This window comes from Pantherophis guttatus, chromosome 1 (genome assembly GCF_059756535.1).
Source record: "Pantherophis guttatus breed Tessera chromosome 1, ASM5975653v1, whole genome shotgun sequence".
Taxonomy (NCBI): Eukaryota; Metazoa; Chordata; class Lepidosauria; order Squamata; family Colubridae; genus Pantherophis; species Pantherophis guttatus.
In genome coordinates, this window is record NC_142063.1 from 314,692,589 (window position 1) to 314,718,254 (window position 25,666).

The 25,666-nt window shown below is 38.2% G+C and overlaps 1 long non-coding RNA gene across 6 annotated transcripts in view; it reads left to right on the forward strand.

Moving 5' to 3' along the window:
• The window catches only part of LOC117671492 (uncharacterized), a 282,485-nt gene that overhangs the window by 81,639 nt on the left and 175,180 nt on the right, over positions 1-25,666 (forward strand). For all 6 annotated transcript variants that reach the window (XR_015731570.1, XR_015731571.1, XR_015731572.1 and 3 more), the window contains one exon: positions 2,913-2,976. This is a non-coding gene — a long non-coding RNA (uncharacterized LOC117671492). The remainder of the gene's footprint in view (positions 1-2,912; positions 2,977-25,666) is intronic.

Below are 25,666 nucleotides of genomic sequence, written 5' to 3' on the forward strand. Positions count from 1 at the left end.
GGAGCTGGAGCAGGCCAATTATTTAGCGTATGGTACTGATTTAATGAAATGCTATGGTTGTGAATATGACTATATCTTAGCTAGAAAACCAAGCTCTGCTGTTTTCACACTACTTACTCATTTTCTATAAAGCTACATGGTGATATATTGAATTAAAACTTGTACTTGAAATCTACCTTCTCTTTCCCAAATAATGTAGCCAGGGAGCTAGAATCTAGAATGATAGGTGACACCTTCTTATTTATTTATCTATCAAATTTCAAGGCTGCTTTTTTTTAAAAAAAAGAAGAAGAAGACGAAGAAAGCTGACAGCTTCTGAATGTTTACCCAATCTCATTTTTTAAAAGAAAATATTTTCATGAGCCCTCAAACAGCTTTGTACTCTTTCTTCTTCCAGTGTAGGACTTATAATTAGATTGGGCATGTGCTTTATAGCTGATTCTGTTGATATTCATCCCCAGCATTAGAAGTAGAAAATCTTTGTGGTCAGGAGCCACACCTAACATTTTTGATGGGACTGAGAATCAATATATTTATGAACAGGTCTTCATGTTAAGAGTCTGTAGAGATTCTCAGTCATCCAGGTCATGGTTGTCCCAAATGTGCTTTTTCAGGAGGCAACTGGACTTTCTTGTTTTTTGTTTTGAAGACATTTTGCTTCTCATCCAAGAAGTTTCCTTAGTTCTGACAGGATAGTGGGGAATGGAAGGATTTATATTCCTTGCAGACAGCTGGTCGTTAGCATCCTATTAGAGCAGGGGTGTCAAACTCATGTCGTCATGTCGTTGTCACATGACGTATTGGGACTTTTTCCCCCTTCACTAAACCTGGTGTGGGCATGGCCAGCGCACGACGCATCCAACCCCTGGGCCGGGAGTTTGACAGCCCTGTTTAAGAGGGTCGTTGAAGCACTTGGAGGTTTATCTGTGTCCTCAGGGTCACTTGAATAGTGCTACTGGTTCCTGTAGTCTGCAATTTTTCTCTGGAAATCCATTCCTACTTCCATACCATTCAAAGGGTGTTCATCTCAAATTGTATAGCTAAAAGTCTGTAGAGATTCTCAGTCATCCAGGTCATGGTTGTCCCAAAGGTGCTTTTTCAGGAGGCAACTGGACTTCCTTGTTTTTTGTTTTGAAGACGTTTCGCTTCTCATCCGCGAAGCTTCTTCAGCTCTAATAGGTACTGGGAAGCACATAGGCAGTAAATTGTAATCCTTGAAAATCATTCATCGTAGCCATATCTAGCGACTCTTTATTCAATTTGTTATTAAAGTCATTAAAATCTAGTATGTCCAGAATGTGACTGGATAAGAAAAGCAAAAATATGCAAGGAATGTTTTGGTTTGCAAGTTTGTTGCAGTAGTCTCCTACAGTATATGTAGAACACCTTTTGAACACTTCAGGCCTCCCTTTGAATGATGCCTCTTGTGTGTGTGGGTCCAGGTGCAATTTTCCCCTTGTATCCCTACACCTCTAAAAATAATAATCTGTTGGCTGGAGGATATTAAAGGATGCTTTCTTTCTTCAAATGGTCAACTGGGCTGCATGAAAAGTGGCTTAATGGGCTATTGTGATCAAGGCGTGTGGTGGGGCAGTTGTTAGAATGCAGTATTGCAGATTAATTCTGCTGACTGCTAACTGTCAGCAGTTTGGCAGTTCAATTCTCACTGCCTCAAGGTTGACACAGCCTTCCATCTTTCCGAGGTTGGTAAAATGAGGACCATGATTTTTAGGTGCAATATGCTGACTCTGTAAACTGCTTACAGAGGACTGTAAAACACTGTGAAGCAGTATATAAGTCTAAGTGCTATTGCTATTGTGAATCAGCCAATGATGGGTTGTCCATTGTTCCTTTAAACTTTACCCAGTCAAGATGAACAACACAAAAGCTAAAGTATGCAGTATTGCTGTCACAGGTCTGGCATATTGCAGATGGGATGTTGTGCCCCTCAAATTTCTAGACATCATGTCCCAAGGCCAGGAGTTCTAGGAATTGTAGTCTGAATGTATCAGTCCTCCAGAGGCATTGAAACTACAATTTCCACAACTCCTTAAGTAATTGGGAAAAACTGAGCACAACAATATATCCCACACATATCCTCTTCAGATTTGTGACTTTCTCAGGGAGGCCTACTAATTCTTACTTAGATCCGGATACAATCCTTAATTTGCAGAATGATTCTATATTTCTTAGATTTCCCTAGATTTCCTCCTTTGCGAATGGCAGCAGAGAAAAAATAGAGTGGAGGACTGAAGTTACTTTTTTTTTTCTTTCCAAGTGCAAACCAACTCTGCATGTTAATGTGGCATTGGAACAAATAATTAATTTTTTGTATTTGCATATCTGATGACATTATGTTCATAAAAAGGACCAAAGAAGGTATTATCTTAACAAGGACTTTTGTTTTATCGTATGTGCAATATGGATAAACACATGCACAAAACCTAGAGTATCCTTTGTATAATTATATCTTGTTTCCGCCTCACCGCCGGAAATGTGGCCTTTTCTACTCCTTGGCCAAATGAATTGGTGCTTCTCTATATGTAGGGTTGGTCTTTTCCTTTGTATGTGAATTAACTCTGGAGCTGTATTGTATTTCTTCTACTAATATAATATTGTCCTACTGGTTGCCCCTGATTAAAGAAATACATAAATAAATAATTTATAATTTAATTAATAAGGTATAATATGCAAAGCACTGTAATTTCAAACAGCTTGTAACGTCTCTAATGTACTTTCAATTTTTTTTTTTATTTTACATAAGGGCTATATTCATTATGTGGTTATGATAAACATACTAATGAATTTTATTACAGGAACAAATTTAAACATGTAAATGAGATCAAATAATATTAAAATGCAAACGACAGAGGGAAACTTATTGCAAACTAACCTTGCCAATGTACTCACAGGGATGGTGAAGAAGGAGATGGAAGAAAGCAGGACATGGAGTACAGAGGCCTGATAATATAGATGGTAAGTAAATACACATTGCACAGATGTCGCACAAAGCCTGTGAGCATCTTGAGCATCTTTTTAGTACCTTGGTGGGCTTCACTACTCCCTTTAGCATGGATTGTACTGTATTATCTTTGTGAGCTGTTTTGGTGCCTTTGGGGAATGCATTCTACAATACCAACCCTGCATTCCTATGCACACCTAAGTGGGATGTTTTACTGCTATTTTAATTAAACCCAAGAAAATACACTGACCGTTCTGATTGTTTTTTTCTCATAGACCCATATGTCTATCATTTTTTTTTCTGATTGAGAAACTCCTCCGTTCATTGGCATGTGATTTCTTTGTCCAGTCAACTTCAGAAGGATTTTTATGACTGTCACTATGGTGAATTGTGAATGACTCTTTGTTTGCAATCTTATCATTTTAACTGGGAGTAAATGCTATTAATTAGGGACGCGGTGGCTTAGTGTCTAAGACGCTGAGCTTGTCAATTGAAAGTTTGGCAGTTCAGCGGTTCGAATTCCTAGTGCCGCGTAATGGGGTGAGCTCCCATTACTTGTTCCAGCTTCTGCCAACGAAAGCATGTAAAAAAAATGCAAGTAGAAAAATAGGGACCACCTTTGGTGGGAAGGTAACAGTGTTCCATGTGCCATTGGCATTTAGTCATGCCGGCCACATTACCACGGAGACGTCTTCGGACAGCGCTGGCTCTTCGGCTTTGAAATGGAGATGAGCACCGCCTTCTAGAGTCGGGAATGACTAGCACATATGTGCGAGGGGAACCTTTACCTTTACCTAAATACTATTAAATACACCAGGTCAGGGTTTTGAGCATTTTACAAATGTTATTGGCATTGTTAGTACCATTAGAATGTTGCCTTTTCAGCAACGCCAATCCTTTCAAGCATAGGAAGCCATTCTTACTGGATCCTTTCTAGTTACAGTATTGTGTGTTATTTCAAGGTTTCCAATGCTCCCACTGCACCAATGCAGAGGGACTGAAGCATTTCACTATTAAGTCCAAATTAGTTATGCAAACATAGAGAGCACTGAGTGTGAAAATGTTAGTTTTTCAATGTTGTTCATGCTAAAGTGTAAGCTATATGGAGATGCAATTTAGAAGCCATAAATGAAAAGGAGGATGTAGAGTTGACATTCCAATTCCCATCATCCATGACTATTAACCATAGTTGTCACATGTTCCCTGTCTCTTATGTAGATTTAATCAATAAAGTTGTACTGCAGACAATTGAGAAATGGCCATGAAATACTGGGTGTTCCTTGATCAATTCTGTCACATTTTATAATCTTAGTCAAGCAAACCAGACTTTTGTTTTTATTTTGCTTGTTTTTCTTTAACTGAATCTTGCATTTGAGGGCAGAGCAGGTATCTGAGTTTGTTTGGAAATCATGAACTTATGATCATTTAAATACCAGTCTACACTGGAAGAGTGCTAATAACTGGTGGCACCAATACTGAGACCAACCCCATTTTTCAGGCTGAATCTTTATGTTATATATGAGCAACACAAGAAACCAAGGCTTCTTAACTTGACATTAAAGCCAGAGTAGGGAACTATGCTCTATAGAGTATGTAGACTTGTACAACATGTTGTCCAACCACCATGTCCCTGATCCACCATTAAACTGTACACAAGTAGTCCTTAACAATACTATATCTACATGGAGGAAAGTAAGCAGTCGGGTGCATCCAGTTTTGGTAATCACATTACAAAAAAGATGTCGACACTTTGGAAAAAGTGCAAAGAAGAGCAGCTAAGATGATTAAAGGCCTGGAGACTAAAACATATGAAGAATAGTTGCAGGATTTGGGTTAGGCTAGTCTAGAGAAAGAAGAACTAGGAGGGACAAGATAGCAGTATTTCAATATTTGAGAGGCTGCCACAAAGAGGAAGGGATCAATTTATTTTCCAAAGCACCAGAGGGCATGAAACAATGGTTGGAAACTAATCAGGGAGAGAAGCAACCTGGAATTAAGGAGAAACTTCCTAACAGTGAGGACAATTAACCAGTGGAACAGCTTGTGGTCATAAGTTGTGGATGCTTCATCACTGGAGGTTTTTAAGAAGAGACTAGACAGTCACTTGTGTGAAATGGTATAGGGTCTCCTGCTTGAGCATTGGGCTGGACTAGAAGACCTCCAAGGTCCCTTCCAACTCTATTCTGATTGATTGATTGATTGATTTGATTGATTTGATTGATTGAATGAATAAAAAAAACCCTGTAAATTGGCATATTTTACCTGGATAGCACCATCAGTTGCAGAATTGTATTTATTTGTAGGAATCTTAGAGAGTCAACAAGAATCCTGGGGCATATTCATCTTTGATAAACAGATGCTTAGTATCTGGTTATGTCTCATTAGGACAGACTGGCAGCTACTATGTGAATAAACAACCTTCAGTGACAGCCATTATATCCATTCAGCCACTTAATTTCTGAAACTTCCAAACCCAACCTATGTTTATCTATGATCAAGGTCATGAAAAGGTTTTTTTAAAAAGCTGTCTAATTTTGTTTAACAAATACAATGTCCTATTGAGGGCTTATTTCATTCTGAAGACAACAAATAGCTTAAGGAAATTTCTCAATCCTGAGCTGGGCACATATTTTTTAAGACATAATAGGACTTTCCCATTTTCCTAAGGTTGTATTGTATATGTATATGTGTACACAGACACCCATATACACACATATATAACATAGGGCCCTAGTCTATTTGAAATTAACTAAAATCTATGGATTCTGCATAAATTTGGGTAACAATTGGATATCCCCCTTTCTTTCAGGTTCCAGTGAAGAGTAATCTGTGCATAATTACATTCAAATGAGATGTTAGCATTTTTTGTGCTTATTCTTTCTTAATTGCAGAGTTCACTCACCATGGTGATGCTTTTGATAGAATCAGGCAACCTTATTGACCTGATGCTGCAAGGCATGTTTGGAAATTCTGCTGTATTCTTCATTTTTTTTCTTGTATTTTGGCATTTTGAGGAGTCCCACTGCTTTTATTACATTCCTGACACTTTTGTTAATAAATCATTGCAAAGTTAATGAAAATTGCATTCAGGCATATCCAAAATAATTGTGTCCTTTGTCATGCTAATAAATTGAAAGATGTTGATCCAATGGCTGAATGCATGCCCATTATGGTGAAGTTTGTGATATGTTTGCCTGTTGCTCTTGTGCTTTTGGGCTTGAGAGATCAGTCTAGGAATAAAGTGTATGCTTAGCTTTGTGCTGAGTGCATGCGAGTGAAAGTGCACAAAGCCCCACAGGTCAACTCATCTTAGTCCAAATGTCATAAAATCAGCCCTTAATTATGTTTACCAATGAGAAAGGCTGCAGAACATGGGACATTAATGCTAAAGATCACCCATCAGAATCAGAACAGAGCTGGAAGGAATCTTGGAGGTTTTCTAGTCCAACCCCCTGCTCAATCAGGAGACCTTATACCATTTCAGATAGGTGGCTGTCCTGTCTTTTCTTAAAATCCTCCAGGGATGAAGCACCTACAACTTTTGAAGACAAGCTATTCCACTGGTTAATTGACCAACTGTTAGGAGATTTCTCCTTAATTCCAGGTTGCTTCTCTCCTTGATTAGTTTCCATCCATTGTTTCTTGTCTTGCCTTTTGGTGCTTTGGAAAATAACTTGACCCTCACTTTGTGACAGCCCCTCAAATACTGGAATACTGCTATCATGGCAACCCTAGTCCTTCTTTTCTATAGACTGGCATACCCAATTATTGTTACCATTCTTCATATGTTTTTGTCCCCAGATTCTTAATTATCTTAGTTGCTCTTCTTTGCACTTTTTCCAAAGTCTCAACATCTTTTTTTTAATGTGATGACCAAAACTGGACACAGTATTCAAGGTGTGGCCTTACTAAAAGCTTTATAAAGCGGTACTAATACTTCACGTGATTTTGATTCTATGCCTCTGTTTATACAACCAAGGATTGTATGAGCTCTTGTGGCTGCTGCTGCACACTGCTGACTCATATTTAAGCGATCGTCCACTAGGACTCCAAGGTCCCTCTCATAGTTACTGTTTCTGACCCAGGTTTTGCCTAATCTGTACTTGTACCTTTGGTTTTTCCTGCTCAAGTATAAAACCTTGCTTTTCTCCACATTACATTTCATGTTGTTGGATAGGGCCCATTGTTCAAATCTGTCAAGTTCAGGATTTTTGGATCCTGAACTTGTCTTCTGGTGTATTGGCTATTCCTGCCAGGTTAGTGTCATCTGAAAATTTGATAAGTTCCCCTTCTATTCTCTCATCTAAGTTATTTATGAAGATATTGAGTACTGGGCCTAAGACGGAACCTTGTGGTACCCCACTGCTTCCTTCCTTCCATGTAGATGTAGTACCATTAAGGACTACTCATTGAGTATGGTTTGTCAGTCAGTTACAAATCTATCTAGTGATGACACTTTCTATCCCACATTTTTCTAGTTTACCAAGAAGTAGATTGTGGTCTATTTTGTCGAAAGCCTTGCTGAAGTATAAATTTGGCTGAGATTATAGTCAATCATTTTGGTTGAGAGTACAGACATGTAATCTATGCCTACTTTCTTCAGTGCCTTTTTGTTTTTTAACTAAAGGAAGCTTGATAGAGGAAATGGTAAGTGGGGGAAAGACCCAAGGTGGGAACTAATCTACTTCCTTTTTAGCTGCTTTTTCGCTAGTGCAAGAATACAAATATAAAGTGTGTGAAGAACCAATCAAAACACTTGCCTGCAGAAAATAGTAGTGAGATTTCAGAAGCTGTTTAGAAGGAACAAGTTGGTTCAAAGGTGTGTGTGTGCATGTGAGTGCATGTGCATGTGCAGGCACATGCATATGTAGAATTACCTTTTTTCCACATTCATTTATTTCTGTTAAAAAGAAAACTCTCTGAAGTCATCAGTGTGGTTTTACCAGTGTTTGGTGTGGCTTTAATGGTGTTCTGGTCATTCTTTCTAGAGTGACAACATATTCATGTCAACTTCTGTTTTTCTACTTTAAAAAAAAAGTCTTGGCTACTGTCCCTGTTGAATTCAAAAATCAGAATCAGAGAATTGAATATCCCCTTTACCCTCATTAAGTGGTATCTTCCCAGTTTTGTATTTTATTCAATCTTGCTTTTCAATCCCAAAATCAGACAAGATCTCAAACCAAAACAAAAGAAATGAGACAAATAATCCTTAATTGCCTAATTAACCATCTATGTGAAAGAATGTTTTTGTCTCTCTGTATGTAGGGCAGGAGGTTTTGCCACCCTACCCTTCATTGTTGCTATCATGCTCCTTGAATCAGGAATCAGTTATAAATCTCAGTCCCTGTTTTCATATAGCTTAATGGACTGCTGGCCTGGGACTTGGGGCTAAGTTTCTCAGACACATGACCCAGTGCGGCTGGATCAAAATGCTTATTTGCAAACTAGAATGATGTTATATTAAACAGTTCATTTCCTCAGTCAACACGAGGGTTTCCTCCTTCTCTGCAGCTTAAAACTGTTGCTGCTGCTTTGCATGTTTTTCAACAAACTCATTGTCCTGCACTTCATAGGCTTAAAGCCAAGTGATAGTTGGTTGTTGGCACACTGTGTCTAACTTCTCTGCCCCATTTCCTTTCAGCATTTCCCCCCAGCTCCTTTATATGTCTTTGTTCAGCAAAATATGTGTTTAAATACATATGACGGGATGTGGAGAAGATTTCTTCCGATTGAGATCTTCAATGTTTTAGCCAAAAATCTGTTCACTATTACATAAATGAAAATGGGCCTTACAGACCTCAGCATTCAGGAGAGACCCTGATCAGGTTATAATGATGATGAACCAACTGATCATGATTAAGAGCCATCTTTTTCTCCTTTCATGGAGCATAGTAGTTTATTTCCTGGCAGACAATACAGTCTGAAGCAGAGAGAACTGAAAAAGCTTACTGTGCCAAAGGAGGAATCAAAAGATTGGAGCAACTGGCTTGAATTGTCTGTTGCTAATGTATCTGGCCATTAATATATCTGAGCAGAGAACAATAAAAGGAGGTTAAGAGAAGAGACAATGGTATGAACTGCTTCATTGCATCAGAACTGTGATGGGAGAAAAAACAGCATGCATGATGCAACTGACCCACGGTCCAAGGAGCTTTATCTTGCAGATTCAGAATAATGACTTTCCATTTTTAGAAACGTCTGCATATAATTGTTGATTAAAATTTAACACTTGCCTATAGCATACTGCTGCACAAGTATAAGAACATTCCAATTATAAGACAATTGTGTGCCTGCTTTTCTAAAAAATCTGGTAACAAATTACTCCTCACCCTTCATGTACAGTATCAACACAATCATAAAAGAATGTTAATGTGTTAAAAGCAAGTGGCTTGTTCTTTTAAGAGCTTTACAAGTTGGATGGTATCTTGTATAATCTTTCATTTATCTCTGCCTGATATATTATTAGGCCATTAAAAGGAATAAAACTGTGCTGCATATTATAAAGGTTAGTTAAATATATTTTCACATTCCCTTCCATTTCCCCATTATTAGAGAAGTTGGTGTAGTTGCATTATGCAATCAAATATATTGTCAGGCCTGGAAGCCATCTTTTTCGTTGGATCTTCAGGCCTGCCACATTTTACTACTGTGGGAAAGTGGGAGGGGGAATTGTATGGAGTCAGGGTGATGATATATAGTCATAATAACATTCCTTTCTCAGAGAGTCAAGGACATCTTGCCCTGCACCTGGACGGCTGGAACTGGGAGGCATCTCCAGTTGGGACGGTGCTTTGATTGGATCATGTGATGGACATGTGGGTGTTGGGCAGGGACTTGAACTTTCATTTGGTGGGGAAAACCTAGAAACTTTCAGATTTGGGTTTTCCCAGATGTGCCAATGTGACATCTGTAACAAAATGGAACTTTGAGGAAACTCAAGCCTCGGAGTTTTCTTTCATTGGAGTATCACTTGGCACCCTCACACACACACACACACACACACACACACACACACACACACACACACATATATATATGTAGGTCTTTGGTTATTCGGGTCTTCTCCCACGTAAAATTGGAAGTGTCTTGGCGACATTTCGACGAAGTCTCATTCATCATCTTCAGGCTGGTGTTCTCGGCTTCGTGCTTCCAGGAGCAATGTGAGATCGCAGCTGTCTCTTCCTTTTAACTGCTAGTGGGGGTGTGAGCTGATTGGCTGTGTTCTGATTGGCTGAAGGTGTGTTCTGATTGGTTAGGGGCTTGGCTGTGCTCTGATTGGATGGGGGGTTGGTTGTGCTCTGATTGGCTGGGGGTGTGTTCTGTTTGGGTGGGGGCTTGGTTGTGCTCAGCTTAGTCTGAGTTGCAGGGGGATTTGAGCTGGTGAGCTGCGTTGTTGTTGTTTGGCTTCGTGTTTGTGGCCGTGCGAGCTCTTCATGGTGGGTGTCAGTCTGCTTCATGTATGGATTGGAGGGGTTTAAAGTGGCTAATGATGCAGCTGCGGTCTGGCTTCTGGTCCTTGGTCGTGGCTCATTATCAGTGTGGGTTTGAATCTGCTTTCTGCGTGGATGTGTGGTGGTGACATCCTGTGTGGCTCTCGTGAGTGTGGGTCTGGTGTCATTCGTCGTGTTAGGGACTCGTTTGTCAATAAGGGCGGGTTTCCAAATGGCTGGTAGGCGGGAGGTATCGTCTCGTTTGTTCATGCTGTGTGGGCGTTTTTCTATCTCGATGGCTTCTCTGATTATTCTGTTGTTAAAGTGTTCAGTTTTGGCGATAGTTCTGGTCTTTTTAAAGTCAATATCATGTCCTGTGGCTTTAAAGTGTTGGACCAGGGAAGAAGTTGGTTCCTCTTTTCTGACTGAGTTCTTGTGTTCTTCTATGCGTGCACTTATTCGTCTGTTGGTTTGTCCGATGTATGTGGTGGGGCACATCTGATTACCAAACCAAATTAACCAACCTACTCCAAGACTCCATATACAAATCCCTAAACACAGACCCCACCACCTACCTGGAAAAAACCACCAGATCCAAAATAAAAGCCTCCCCCATCAGCGAAGAGATTCAGCAAAGAATCATACCCAGAGAGAAATCATCCAGATGCCCTAAGCTTTATGGTCTCCCCAAGATACACAAAGAAGGAACCCCACTTAGACCCATAGTCAGCTCCATAGGCTCACCTCTAAAAACCTAGCCAAATTTCTCGCCAAACAACTACAGCCCTACGCAGAATCCATCACCTCATACGTAAAAAACTCATTCCAGTTCATAGACATCATAAAGCAACAAAACTTACAGCCCAGTGACCTACTCGTGAGCTTCGATGTCATATCCCTCTTCACCCAAGTACCAATCAAAGAAGCCTTGACAGTTATCCAAAACAAATATAACCCCCCCAAGCACATCTTAGATCTGACCAACCACTGCCTATCCAACACATACTTCATCTATAATGGACAGAAATACAAACAAACAGAAGGAGCACCCATGGGATCACCCCTCTCACCTGTCATTGCCAACCTCTATATGGAATACTTTGAAACCTAAGCTCTAGAAAAATCTGATCACAAACCCAAACTCTGGCTCAGATATGTGGACGACACCTTCATAATCTGGCCACATGGGAAAGAAAAACTGGACAACTTCCTCACACACCTCAACAGCCTACACCCCAAAATACAGTTCACCATGGAAACAGAAGTGAACAACCAACTTCCCTTCCTGGATGTCTTAGTCTACAGAAAATCCAATGGCTCCCTAGGACACACTATCTACCAGAAGAAAACACACACAAACCGCTATCTGCACGCACTCTCACACCACCACCCTGCCCAGATCAACTCTGTAGCCAAGACACTCATTTCCAGAACAAAACGCTTAGCTGACGAGCAACACCTAAAAACCGAACTACACACTCTCACTAACGTACTAACATCCAATGGATTCCAAAGAAATAAGATCACCAACCTAATCCAAAAAGAAACCCCCACTAAAATCCAAGACAGAGAACAAGAAAACGGCAAAGCCCTCCTCCCATACATAAAAGGCACCACAGACAGAATAAGCAAAATCCTCCACAAACATAACATCAAGACAGCATTCTGCACAAACCGAAAAATATCCACCATCCTAAGGAACCCCAAAGACAAAATTGAGTTAGGAAATCAAGGAGTATATGAAATCCCATGCACCGCCTGCCCCACCACATACATCGGACAAACCAACAGACGAATAAGTGCACACATAGAAGAACACAAGAACTCAGTCAGAAAAGAGGAACCAACTTCTTCCCTGGTCCAACACTTTAAAGCCACAGGACATGATATTGACTTTAAAAAGACCAGAACTATCGCCAAAACTGAACACTTTAACAACAGAATAATCAGAGAAGCCATCGAGATAGAAAAACGCCCACACAGCATGAACAAACGAGACGATACCTCCCGCCTACCAGCCATTTGGAAACCCGCCCTTATTGACAAACGAGTCCCTAACACGACGAATGACACCAGACCCACACTCACGAGAGCCACACAGGATGTCACCACCACACATCCACGCAGAAAGCAGATTCAAACCCACACTGATAATGAGCCACGACCAAGGACCAGAAGCCAGACCGCAGCTGCATCATTAGCCACTTTAAACCCCTCCAATCCATATATGAAGCAGACTGACACCCACCATGAAGAGCTCGCACGGCCACAAACACGAAGCCAAACAACAACAACGCAGCTCACCAGCTCAAATCCCCCTGCAACTCAGACTAAGCTGAGCACAACCAAGCCCCCACCCAAACAGAACACACCCCCAGCCAATCAGAGCACAACCAACCCCCCAGCCAATCAGAGCACAGCCAAGCCCCTAACCAATCAGAACACACCTCCACCCAATCAGAACACAGCCAAGTTCCCACCCAATCAGCTCACACCCCCACTAGCAGTTAAAAGGAAGAGACAGCTGCGATCTCACATTGCTCCTGGAAGCACGAAGCCAAGAACACCAGCCTGAAGATGACGAATGAGACTTTGTCGAAACGTCGCCAAGACACTTCCAATTTTACGTGGGAGAAGACCCAAATAACCAAAGACCTACATACAAACACCCGCAAAAACCATATATATATATATACAAACTCTTCTGGTGTTGAAAAAGTAAAGACTCCTTCAAATTGACCTTGACTCTTGGGGGTTTCATGAACTATTGCTTTCCTCTGGGATTTTTTTAAACTTCCCAGTTTACTTTATAACACTGGACTTTCTCAAAAGTCTCCTATCCAAGGTCCAATCTCTTTATTTTTTGAAGATCAGAGAAGGTAAGGTGATCAGTTCTATCTAGGAGGTCACGTGGGCATGAAGCAACCAGTTATCTGCTATCAATCAGTAACACAGATATTCAAGGATCTCAAACTCCACCTGATCCACATTGTGGATAAAGCAACAAGATGGTTTGACTTCCATTAGTTAGCCTGACCCTGCAGGGATGACAGCATGGGAAAATACATTTGGAAATACATTTGGAAAAGGAGAAAGCTGAAGAAACATGACATAGAAGGTGGCAAACAGGTCTATAAGCCTTCTTTGTGTTATTTCTAATAATTTGTAGGTTTCTTGTTTTTAGTCTCCAGTTGCTTAAGTTAAACCCTAAGCAAATTAGTGAAAAATATTTGGTAAGCATGATGACATGGTATCTAGAATTGTCCCTATGAATTAAAATGCAATTAAGAGTTTAAGAAACACCAATAGGTGGTACTCAGAATCTCAGAAGTTTCTACGTCAATGAATAGAGTATGGGAAATAAACAGAGAGAACTAGAATCTCAACTCAAAAAGACAAATTTGATAGACAATTACTGAAACATGAAATTGTATTCATAACTGGCACAATCATTCAAAACAAGAAAGGACATAGACGTTACCATGTACATAAACAAAAAATATGGTTGCACAGAAATTCATAGAATTTGGAAATTAATTCCAAATTAATACTTGGAAAGTATGAAAATCTTGCTTAGAGTATTTGGGTAAAAAACAACAACCAACAACTAGAAGAAACAATACTATTGTAAGAATCGATTATATACCACCTGGCCAGGCAGATATAGATGATGCATTTCTGCAACAGATGACCAGTCTTTCAAAATGGGGAATTTCACTTATCTTAACATATGGAATCTAACTTTGCCAAGACTGAGAAGTCCAACAAATTCTTTCTCCCTTTATTAATCTGAAGGTGGAAGAAAGAACTATGGACCTAATTCTTCCCAACAGAGAGGAATTGGTAGAAGAAGTGGAGGTGTAGGAACACTGGGGGAAACTGATCATATTATTCTTCAATTTGTAATGTCCTGAGGGGCAGGAACTTAGTAGAGTCAAACTTGCATATTGAACTTCAGAAAAATAGATTTTCATGAATTCCAAGGAAAAGTAGGTCGGATCCAGTGACTTGTAATCCTAAAGGAGAAAAGTATTCAGGATGGAAAGAAAATTCTGTGAAACAAGTTACTAAGGCATAGGAGATGAAATAATGAAATAGAGGTGACGGCAGAACCACCGACTCTAATTTTTGGAGAATTAGTGAGGTGCCAGAAGATTTGCATATAACAAATGTAATCCCCATCTTTGAAAGGGAAGAGAATCCGGTAAACCAGAAGTCTGTCAGCTTGATGCCTATACTGGACAAGATCCTCCAATAAATTATCAGCCAGAAAATTTGTGAGGCTGTGTATATCGAGTTACAAATGTAATGGAGTCTGCCCATTCCATTCATAACCCGAGGACTCGTAGGAGTGAATCTCGTACCTTGAGAGGTAATTGAATGCGTGGCTCGTTAAGTGCACATGAGGTATCTTTGGGGTGGGGAAGGCCATGTGGGGGGGCTAGTGATGGAACAGGCCACCTGATTCAGACCACCCAAGGCCTCCCCTGACCCACAGAGATTTCATTTTCCCTCCCTTGGGGTCTCTACAATTGCTCCCTCCCATCCTGCTGCACCGGGTCACTTAGCTTATGAAGATCTGTCTCCTCTTTAGCATATTCTTTGCCTGCATGCTCCTTTCTCATCAGCAAAGGGCTTAAAGAAGCCTTTGACGATGAAAAAGAAGGTCCAGAGGGCCATGCATGCCATTCCAGGCCTACTTTCTCACTGCTGAACTGCTCGGGTCGGCCTTCAGCGATGAAAAAGAAGGCCTGGAGGTACACACGCCCCTCTGGGCCTTCTTTCTCATCAGCAAAGTGCTTGAGGATTGCATCCCAGTAGGCTTCAATAGCCATTTGCAAAAAGCCTTTGCCGGTAGGAACAGAGCTTTGAAGGGACATGCCTGCTTGTCCCAAGCTCCACTGGTGCTGACAAAGGGCTGACAAAGCCTATAGAAATGCAATCTCCCTGCAGGCTTCGGCAAGGAAATGACAAATGGAGGGAAGCCCTGAAGCCTTCTCTCCATTTGCAAATGTCCAGGCCTCAATTTGCAGAGAATAGAGGCCTAAAGTACAAGATCACATGAGATCAGTAGCACGAGATCTCTACTGATCTCGCATTATCTCATGATAAGTTAGGCCTTTGTTCTCTGCAAATGCACCAAAAGCCTGAAAGAATGAAGCAGGCAAGAAACTGTGAGAGGAGATCTTTGCAAAGTAAGTGAGTCTCCAAAGTGCTTGTTCATAAACGCTAGTGGGCTTATTGCATAACTTTGAACGTTTGTTAAGAGAACCCTCATAACTCAGGAATTTCCTGTATACATGTTGCTACTAACAGCAGCCACCATGATTTGCCACAGACAAATCATATCAGACTAACCTTATTACCTTCTTTATAACGTTACTAGTTTAGCAGATCAAAGGAGTGCTATAGATACAGTATAAATGGACATTAGCAAAGCATCTGACAGATTGCCTCATGATATTCTTTTTAACAAAATGATAAAATATGGGTTTAATTATGAATCTGTTAGATGGACTTTCAGTTCATTGTATAACCACATCCAAGGAATGTTTATTTATGTCTCCACTTCAGGTTAGAGGAAACTATTGAGTGGAGCTTTATTTTGTCATTTATCATTGTATCAGTGACTTGGATGAGGGGACAATTGCAATGTTTGCAGATGAGACAAAGGCGGAAGAGGTGGCTAATAGTTGAGATGAAACAGAGAAGACTTTAAAAGATCTTGATAGGGTAGAGTAGGATAGAATTTAATAGGATAAGTATAGAATTCTTCATCTAAAATGGAATGGAATGGAATGGAATGGAATAGAATAGAATAGAATAGAATAGAATAGAATAGAATAGAATAGAATAGAATAGAATAGAATAGAATAGAATTAGAGTAGAGTAGAGTAGAGTAGAGTAGAGTAGAGTAGAGTAGAGTAGAGTAGAATAGAATAGAATAGAATAGAATAGAATTAGAGTAGAGTAGAGTAGAGTAGAGTAGAGTAGAGTAGAGTAGAGTAGAGTAGAGTAGAGTAGAGTAGAGTAGAGTAGAGTAGAATAGAATAGAATAGAATAGAATAGAATGGCACAAGTACAGAATGGATCTGGCTTGTCATTAGTACTTAATTCTTATGGTTATGATTGAGAATGGAATAGCAGCAGTCATACTTTCAAGACACCACAGTATGGTGATTAATTAGTGCTCAGGCATGCTTCCACAGTAAAATATATGTACATCCTATTCAAACTACTTCTTCTACAATTAAATTGCATTGTTTTTGGTGTTACCCCTACATCTTATTGTAGATGAAGAGTTTCAGTACAGTACAATTATAGAGACTGCTGATGAGTAAACATACTTAAAATATCCTACAAAATCGCAGTCTTATGGATTGGTATGTATGTTTGACATAAGGGGGAAGGGGATATTTCCAGTAAACACTTAGAATTCAACTACAAATCAGATAATCATAATCTTCCATTTCAGTTTTTTCCCCAAACCTTCTGCCTTTCAGCAATGTAGGATGACTGTCCAGGATGAACTTTGGTTGCTACTCCCTCAGATAACCTGGAAGGCACCAACTTAGGAAAAGCTGATGATTGTGAAGTGATTAAACATCCAGGGCATGTTTAAAAGCCAAAAGGAGGAGGAGAACTCCTTTAAGGTGCTCATCAAACAAGTATACATCTCGCTTGGCCATAACCTCTCCAAGCTGGGCTGAATTTATAATTCAGTTACATTCCTTGTTTTCACATTCACATATATTGATATATAAGTGTATATTTCAGTTTTATACAAAATGGCACCTTCCATTTTGTGATTTATGCATATCAATCTAAAAAATTAGGATAATTGCATAGCTTCACTGGAACCCATAGTAGCACAAATGTATGACAAATTTCTTTTTTATAACCTTTTGTCATGGGTACCATAAAGATACCACTATGTGCATTCTCTTATGAAATTACAAGCCCTTCATTTTTAAAAACTTTGTGTATTTGTTATCTGGAAAGGACTCTAGAATACTTTACAATGCCCACCAACAATTCTGCTCTTTATTTCTTTGATTATTTCAATATCAGAAAGTTGAAAAGCTTACAGGTTCAGCTTGCTGATCCTTAATGCTGGCTGTAAAGCTACAGTCAATGAAATTTTATTTAATGAGATATTGATGATGGTCGAAGGGGCAAGAAACATCTGGTGAATCAGGAGGTAGAGAAGAAAAATAAAAAAAGATCCAGCTAATTATAAAAAGAAAGCAGGACAAAGTGCTATTTCTTTTTTTTTTCCTTTTTACTAAAATTACAATTAAAAATATAAAAACAAATACAAATCAAAAAAGGAAAGAAAATACAGAATATGCTGTAAATAAAAAAAGAAAGAGAAATAGGAAAAAAATAAGAATAAAGCAATGAAAAAGAAAACATATATATAAATGCATTACTTCCCTTTTCATCACAAGTATAAACAATTTTAGTGACTTACCACGTTCTATTAAAATAAACAAATGTTCTCTTCTTCCCATGTCCTATCTCTTATTTATAGACAAATTCTTAAAGCCTCAGTGCTCATCAACAAAGTCCACTAAGGATTACCAGAGATGATAACATAATCTATTTTAATCTTGATCACGTAAACCAACTTTCTATACCTCCCTTTTTCTTTAAAAAAAAATCTTCATCTTTAGTTCCTTCAAATAATGCCCTAAAACTTGTCCTCTTTTAATGCTGCCTTTGTCCTTTCTTACAAAATTCTTCAAAGCTTTAACAAACCTCATTCTTAATTCCAATATCCTGTTGATTTGTTATTTAAAATATCCCTTTTAATTATTAAGAAATCAGCCAATTTCTTTTGTATGTGCTATGCAGAATCTTTTCCATATCATTCTTGTAGCCTGTCATTTTAAAACCAGCTTTCAGATGACTCCCAATCTTGTCAAGTATACATTGTTTCACAACATTCTTTTAAACACAGTCTATTGATAGAGACTAATAGACGATTTTAACATTAACTTCTGAAGTATAAGAAAATATAAGAATATATGCTGTGAAAGTGGAGACAATGTCACAATTTAAAAGATTTAAAGGGGGAAAAGAAAGAAAAGGCGTTGACTTCAGACTCACTTTGGTGCAGTAAAATAAGATAGTAACATCCATCCTCAACTTTTTACTTTTACCTAGTAGTATAAACTAGCCATTTCTATATCAACAAATCTACTGTATCTAATTGGTAAAACCCAAAATCAAAGTTTAATTTTTTTCCACCTCAAGCACAAAGTCCAGAAGTGGTTTCCAAGTAGAAACAAAAGTACTTGTGTTTTTTTTTTCTTTTATTAAAGTAATCAATTTAGCCCTCTCTGCTAACTCCATCAACTTTTGTAGTCATTCATCCATTGTGGGGATCAAAGTCTTGTTTTGCTTGTGTAATTTCAAAGCTCTTGGAATCTTAATTATACTGTATATAACTATATTGTTCTCTTTATCTATGAAGAATCCCAGATAAGGATGGACAAATATGTCACTCTTTTTACCATAACATTCAGGTTTTTTCCCCCTAAGTCCATTCTTATTTCATCCCATGATGAAAACAATTTGGAGAGATGTTTCAATATCTGTATCTTCAGGAGATAAAGAATTACCATTTTTCCCATGCCTGAAATTTTGTAAGTATGTTTGAATGCAGTTTTTACTATTGTTTGTATTTTAGCAAATTCTTTTATCAGAGAACTGCTTTATAAAACTTTAATAGAAGTGCCAAAGCTGAACTATAATTAAGTTCCAATTCAAAATTTAAGAGGTTTGAATGAATTGATTTATATTAAGTGTGAATCATAATAATGTTGCCCCGATCCTTCAGAACAGTTTGTATAAAGTTAAAAAAAGTTAAATAATGTAATAATAGAAGTTGCAAAAATAAAGAAATAAAATCTATAGAGTAGGAACGATCAAGCTATTCAATAGGGAAGTAAACAAATGAATCAAATAAAATAATTTGAAAAATTCTGGCCATTAAGATACATTTCATAGTTTGCTGAAAAGAAGGCAAGGTTAATGACTATTGAAACTCTCTTGAGAATGCATTAAAAATGAGACTGCCATCAGAATGTAGAGTTCTTTGCTTTGTGAAGACCTGATTGATTGATTGATTGTATTATATTTCTATTCAGTCTTTAGGAGTAAAAGATGGCATCTGTGTGTCCTCCTTTCATTTTAACAATCCTATGAGGCAATGCACAAGTCCTAGTACTCAGACAAAATTCTTCAAAGAAACTCTTAATGTACAAGGTAATATGGGAGGACACACTCTTTCAGATATTTAATAATAACCTGCTATCTTTGACTGATCCTAGCAATAAAAATTAAGCTAATGAAACTCCATAGGAATTTGTTTTGTCATGGCTCCATCAGTTAGCATTTGAATAGTGGAACTCTGCATAAACTCTGCATAAATTCAAAATATTTGTAATATTGAGACAGTAGGGGAAGAGAGAAAGGAAATTTCAGAGGGAGATGAAATGTTGAGGCAGAGATAATTACTGTTAAATAATGACTGTTCACAAATAAGTTTTCTCTCTTTTCCTATGATGTGTATAGATATATTATTACTCCTTTAGGGTAATGCTCCAAGCGTCTGATGAAATGGATTCCATATCATAACAAATCTGTTAATCTTTAAGATTAAAAAAATATATTATGAACAGTAGAACTTAATGTACTGCTTAAAGTGCTGAATCAGGAATGTGGGTATTCATAGTCTCTACTCAATTATGGAGCTCACTGGATAGCTTTCATGGGGATAAAATTTATTCCCAGAAGAATAAATAAAGAAGGAGTACATCAGACATGCATGGACAGGAAGAAGGAGTGATGTAATGGCTATTATGGAAGACTCTTCAGAAAATAAGGAGGAGCCTTGAAAACAAAGGATCTATAGACCTGACCTCACCATAGCAAGTGCAAGGCTTAACTCCCGAAAGGATGGAAACAACGAAAGATTCTTTTAAAAAGAAATTCAGAAAAATCATAGATAAAAAAATAAACAAGAAGAAAAATAATTGAAAAGTATGAAAAAATCTGACTGAAAGCAAGATAAAAAAAAAAATAAAAGTAAAGGAAAAAAGAATGACTTCTGACTTTCTTTAGTACAAATATAGATAAAAATTCAGCAAATCTTTTACTCTAAAATCAACAATAGTTTACATTATTACTATAATTCCATATAATTCTAATAATCACATCTCCAAATCTCTCAGTTTCTCAGTTTCTCACAAAAAGTCCAAAATTGTTTTCCAAATAGAGATAAAATTAGTCAGTCTCTGTAAATCAAAGCTGTCACTTTTGTCATCTCTACCTACTCCATCAGTTTAATCATCCACTCTTCCAGTGTAGATATTTGTAAGTCCTTCCAGCTTTATACATATAGAAATCTCACTGCTGTTATCATATATAAAAACAAAGGTTCAATTTGGTTATCAATTAATCCCAAAAGAAAAAAAACCCTCTGGTTTCAATTGTACATTTACCTTTAAAATCATCTGATTTTATCACACCAGATGGAGCAGTGCAAAGGCCTTCTTGGTCACAGTTACCACCTGCTCTTTGAACATGAGCAGTGAGTCCAAGATAATCCCTAGATTGTGCACCAGTCTCAAATTAGGAAATGGAAGACCTATCCAAAACTAAATATGGAAGGTCATCAGATCCAAGGGGCACCATAGCCACAGATTCTTCCCATTCTTTTCCAGCGACAGTCCTTACTGATGACTGGTGTTGATGTTGGTGTTGGAACTAAAACTATTAGAGAGGATTCAAAAATAACTGGCTGAAAGAGTGATTTGGAAAGTATACTTGATATACAAATGAAATTGGCAGATGTCTTAATAATTGAAAGGGAAGTGCAAATGGGAAAGCAAAATAACATACTGATATTGGATCTACATAAGAGATCTGTTAAAGTTCTGATGAAATTTGTGAAAAGGGACAAGGAGAAAATGAAAAGAAAAGAAGCTCTAGGACATTATCTATTTTAGCTATATAAATGTTTTAAATAAATAAATATGAAGGGATTAATGCTCAAAACTGATAAAGTAAAAAGCAAAGAATATGAATGGGTTTATTTGATCAAGGTTAAAATAATATATTGTTATTTATGACAATCGTTATTGCTGACAAGGACTGAATGGCAAGTTTGTAAGGATCTGTTTATAGATATGGGATGAAATATGGGATAAAGAGACGTTTTATTATATTTTAAGAAGTGATAAATTATTAAAAAGTATTTTTGTTGTGATAAGGTTTAACATTACTTCTTTATATATTTCTTCTCTTTTCCTATGCTATATTTTTAGTTTTTCTTACTTTTTTCTCTACCTATATTTTTCCTTTTCTTATCTCTCTCTGATTTCCTTTATTCTTTTTTTTTGTAGTTTATATTTGTTTTTATTTCTTTAACACTAATGTTTATACAATATTTTTTTAAAAACACCAAAGTTTGTAGACTTTGGGACCTTCTGACCCTTAAAGGTAAAGGTTCCCCTCGCAGATATGTACTAATCGTTCCCGACTCTAGGGGGCAGTGCTCATCTCCATTTCAAAGCCGAAGAGCCAGCATTGTCCGAAGACATCTCCATGGTCATGTGGCTGGCATGACTAAATGCCAGAAGTGTACGGAACGCTGTTATCTTCCCACCAAAGGTGGTCCCTATTTTTTATGTGCTTTCGAACTGCTAGGTTGGCAGAAGCTGGGAAAAGTAATGGGAACTCACCCCATTACGTGGCACTAGGGATTTGAACCGCTGAACTGCTGACCTTTCGATCGACAAGCTCAGCATCTTAGCCACTGAGCCATCACATCCCTTACAAAGCATTTATTCTGACCCTTATGAAGCATTTATTCCTCCTTTACAGAGAGTTAAGAAGAACTCAGAGACCAGAGAGCATCACTATTGTTTCCTGTCCTTCATCTGTTCCCATTCTTAGCTACAGCGATTTATGTGGTTACCTTTGCTAAGGAAAATTACATTTTGATGTATTGACTGGTATTTTCTTCCCAATTGTTCTCACATACCATTTTTTAAACACAAAATAAGAATTTGTTCTTTCCCTAAAGCCACCTGTTAACAACTCAGTGGGGGCACCTGAGAGTGAGCCCCTGCCATTGTCTAGCATCTGTGATATGTCTAAATGTAAAACTGTGTTGCTAAGAGTTCCTGTTCATCAAAACAACATGCTTTTCTCGTATCATTTATTATTTATTCACACTGTAATTCAAAAGTTGATTTTTTAAAAAATAGACCTCATTTTCATTTGCATTTTATTGCCAGTAATGTTATTTAGGCATTCTTGCAAGGGACAAATCTTTGGCTAAGTAATAGACTGAACAGAGAAACAAAGAAAAATGGATCCGGTACAAGTTTAATAAACTCAGTAGTGCAAGATCATAACTGCTCAATAAGGGCACGAGTCTGCTCTGTGAAAATCAATGGGAAATTTCTGGTGACCGCAGGGCCTGAATTTCCTTTGCATTTAAATAGCTTCATACTTGCAGTCATCTCTTGCATTTGATATATCAGATGGAAAAGATTGGGGGGGGGGCACGGGGGCTGGTGAAACACCAAAGGCGTACACATACAATTGGATTCTGCACCAGTAATTCCTGAGTAAGTTTTATATTCATTAGTCTTCAAGTAGATTCCTTCAATGTTGATTTGATTGGATTTCTAATGGGGGAACTCTTCAAAAGTCACATGGGAAGAAAAGTATAGGGTACGCAAAGATTCTCTGTTTTATTTCCCTCTCCCTCACCTGGAGAGAGAGATTCACCAACATTTATATGCAACTTTTGTGATGGTAGGATTATTTAAATCATTGTCTTTGGCGTGTTATGATATCTATTTTGGATCATTGAACCTGGCTCTCAAGTCCATTGTAGATGATATCTTGTTTGAGAGCACATGACTGGCATAATACCTCATTGTTTTTGAGTGGGTAAACCAATTATTATTCCTTTTTTTTTTAAATAGAGACCTGCGTACACATGTATATATGCACACATCTTTTTTTAAACAAATACTATTACAGGAATGTGGATTAATAAGTAGGTTTCCTTGATCAAAACACAGAAATGACTATTAAATATTTTACTCATTTGCAAAATAAAGGTAATCGTACCATATAAAATTCACAGTTGTGGGTTCCTCCCGGTTCGGCCCAGTTCGGCTGAGCCGGTAGCAGTGATGACATGACATCACCGAACCTGTTCTCTTTGTTCGGGAGCTGGGCCCTCCTGTGCCCCCTTATTCTTACCTTTTATTTGGTCCCGCCCCAATCTATTCGCTGCCTCCCGAGTCCCAGCTGATTGGCTAGAAGGAAAAAAACTGTTTAAACTCTTGCTGTGGGGCTTCAGTTAATCAGCTAATCAGTGTTAAAAGGCAGTGTTGTGGTAGACCAGTGCGCTCGAAAAACAAATGAGTAGATTGGTGCCTCCAAAAACAAATAAGTAGACCAGAACGCTCCAAGAACAAATGGGTAGACCAGTACAGCTCTGCAAGCAGTCAAAAGCCTGGTAGACCAGTATCTCTGCTAAATCCTAAAGAATTGTCACATGACCATCAAGCCATGCCCACAAAATAAGCCACGCCCACAGAACCGGTAGTAAAAAATTTTAGAACCCACCCCTGAAGATTCACCATTTTTTTCCAATTTTTCTGTGGGTCTGGCAACTATTATAACTCGAACATTTATCAACAGTATAAGTTCACCATTTTTGTTTTGTTTTATTCAGAAAGTATAACAGTACAGACAGATATCTGAAGATAAAGTGCTCATGGGAATCGATCCTACCATTCCATTGCCCCCTGAGAGGGAGGTGGAATTGATCTTTTTTTCTCACTGACTATCCTGTGACTTGGGCACATAACCAGACTTCTGGTTGTTCCAGTAATGTATTTGTCAGGGTTCCAAGTAATAGACCCATAGCAAGCAAAACTCTGAGGCAGGTGGATTCCTCAAAGAATAGCTTTATTGGAAATATCATATTGGTGCATATCTGATGAAAACCAACTGAAGCTGACCTGGCTCTGAAGCTGACCTGGCCAAAGTCATGTTGGAGCTTCCGTGTTGCCAGTATTTGGAACACTAATCAGAAAGCCAGAATTTCATTTGGTCTTCTGGGCAAAATTTATGGTACAAAAAGCTTTCTTTCCCTGAAACCAGTTATTAGCCAGTTGTCATCAAAAACTGATACTGTTAGGCTAATTTGTGTGGGAGGTTGAACCAGATAACCTCTGAGAGCCATGCCAACTATATTTTGTGATTCTTGCCATTCTTGTCTTGAGTTCCTCTTTGAAAAACAACAACAACCAACCTAGTACTCTGTCTCTGTTGGCATACAAATGTCATTGTTAGTCTAAAGCAATACTATGTTGGGAGTATAATAGAAAATTTTGAATTGCAGCTAACCCCCAAATTTCCCATAATTCAGATTTATCTTCTTCCTAAAAGGTTATTAAACTTCATTAATGGGGTTGTAGTCTTTTTTTGGAAGAGAGCTAGCTTTGTGTAGTGGTTAAGGTACCAGGCTAGAAATTGGGAGGTTGTGAATTCTAGTACTGCCTTGGGCACAAAACCAGCTGGGTGATCTTTGGACCATCACTGTTATCCCTAGGAAGAACCACATCTAAAAAAAAACATGCCAAAAAACCCTGCAAAGACTTATCCAGGGAATTGCTCAAAAGCAGACACAAACAAATAAAAGTTTTTCTGGATTTTTGCAAGTCTGCTGTTAATCTTGGTTTCTATTATTATTGTTACCATAGTCACATATGGAAAAATGTATACCTCTGCACATATTAATGTGGGCAGTGGTCATGGAAGATATCCACTGTAGACCAGAAATCTGTAGGGAGGGTCATAGTTCTTCTGCCCTTTTTTTTCAGATTTTTTTTTTCAGAAAAAAATTATCCTGTAATCTACAACTACTACATTGCAAAAACATATGGACTACACATCTCGATCAGGGCAAAGCAATAGACGCAGTTTACATAGACTTCTGTAAAGCTTTTGATTCAGTGGTACATGACAAATTACTTCTAAAACTAAAATCCTATGGCATTTCTGGACTCCTAGATAAATGGATAGCTGCCTTCCTGTCAAACAGACTGTGGTCGACAGGTAAATCCCATTATCGTTTTAAAGAGACAAAGACCGAAATAATCCTGGAACAAAGTTTATTCTTTGCAAAGGGACTTTCTCTCTAAAGTAGAGAAAGACGGAAATAAAACAATTT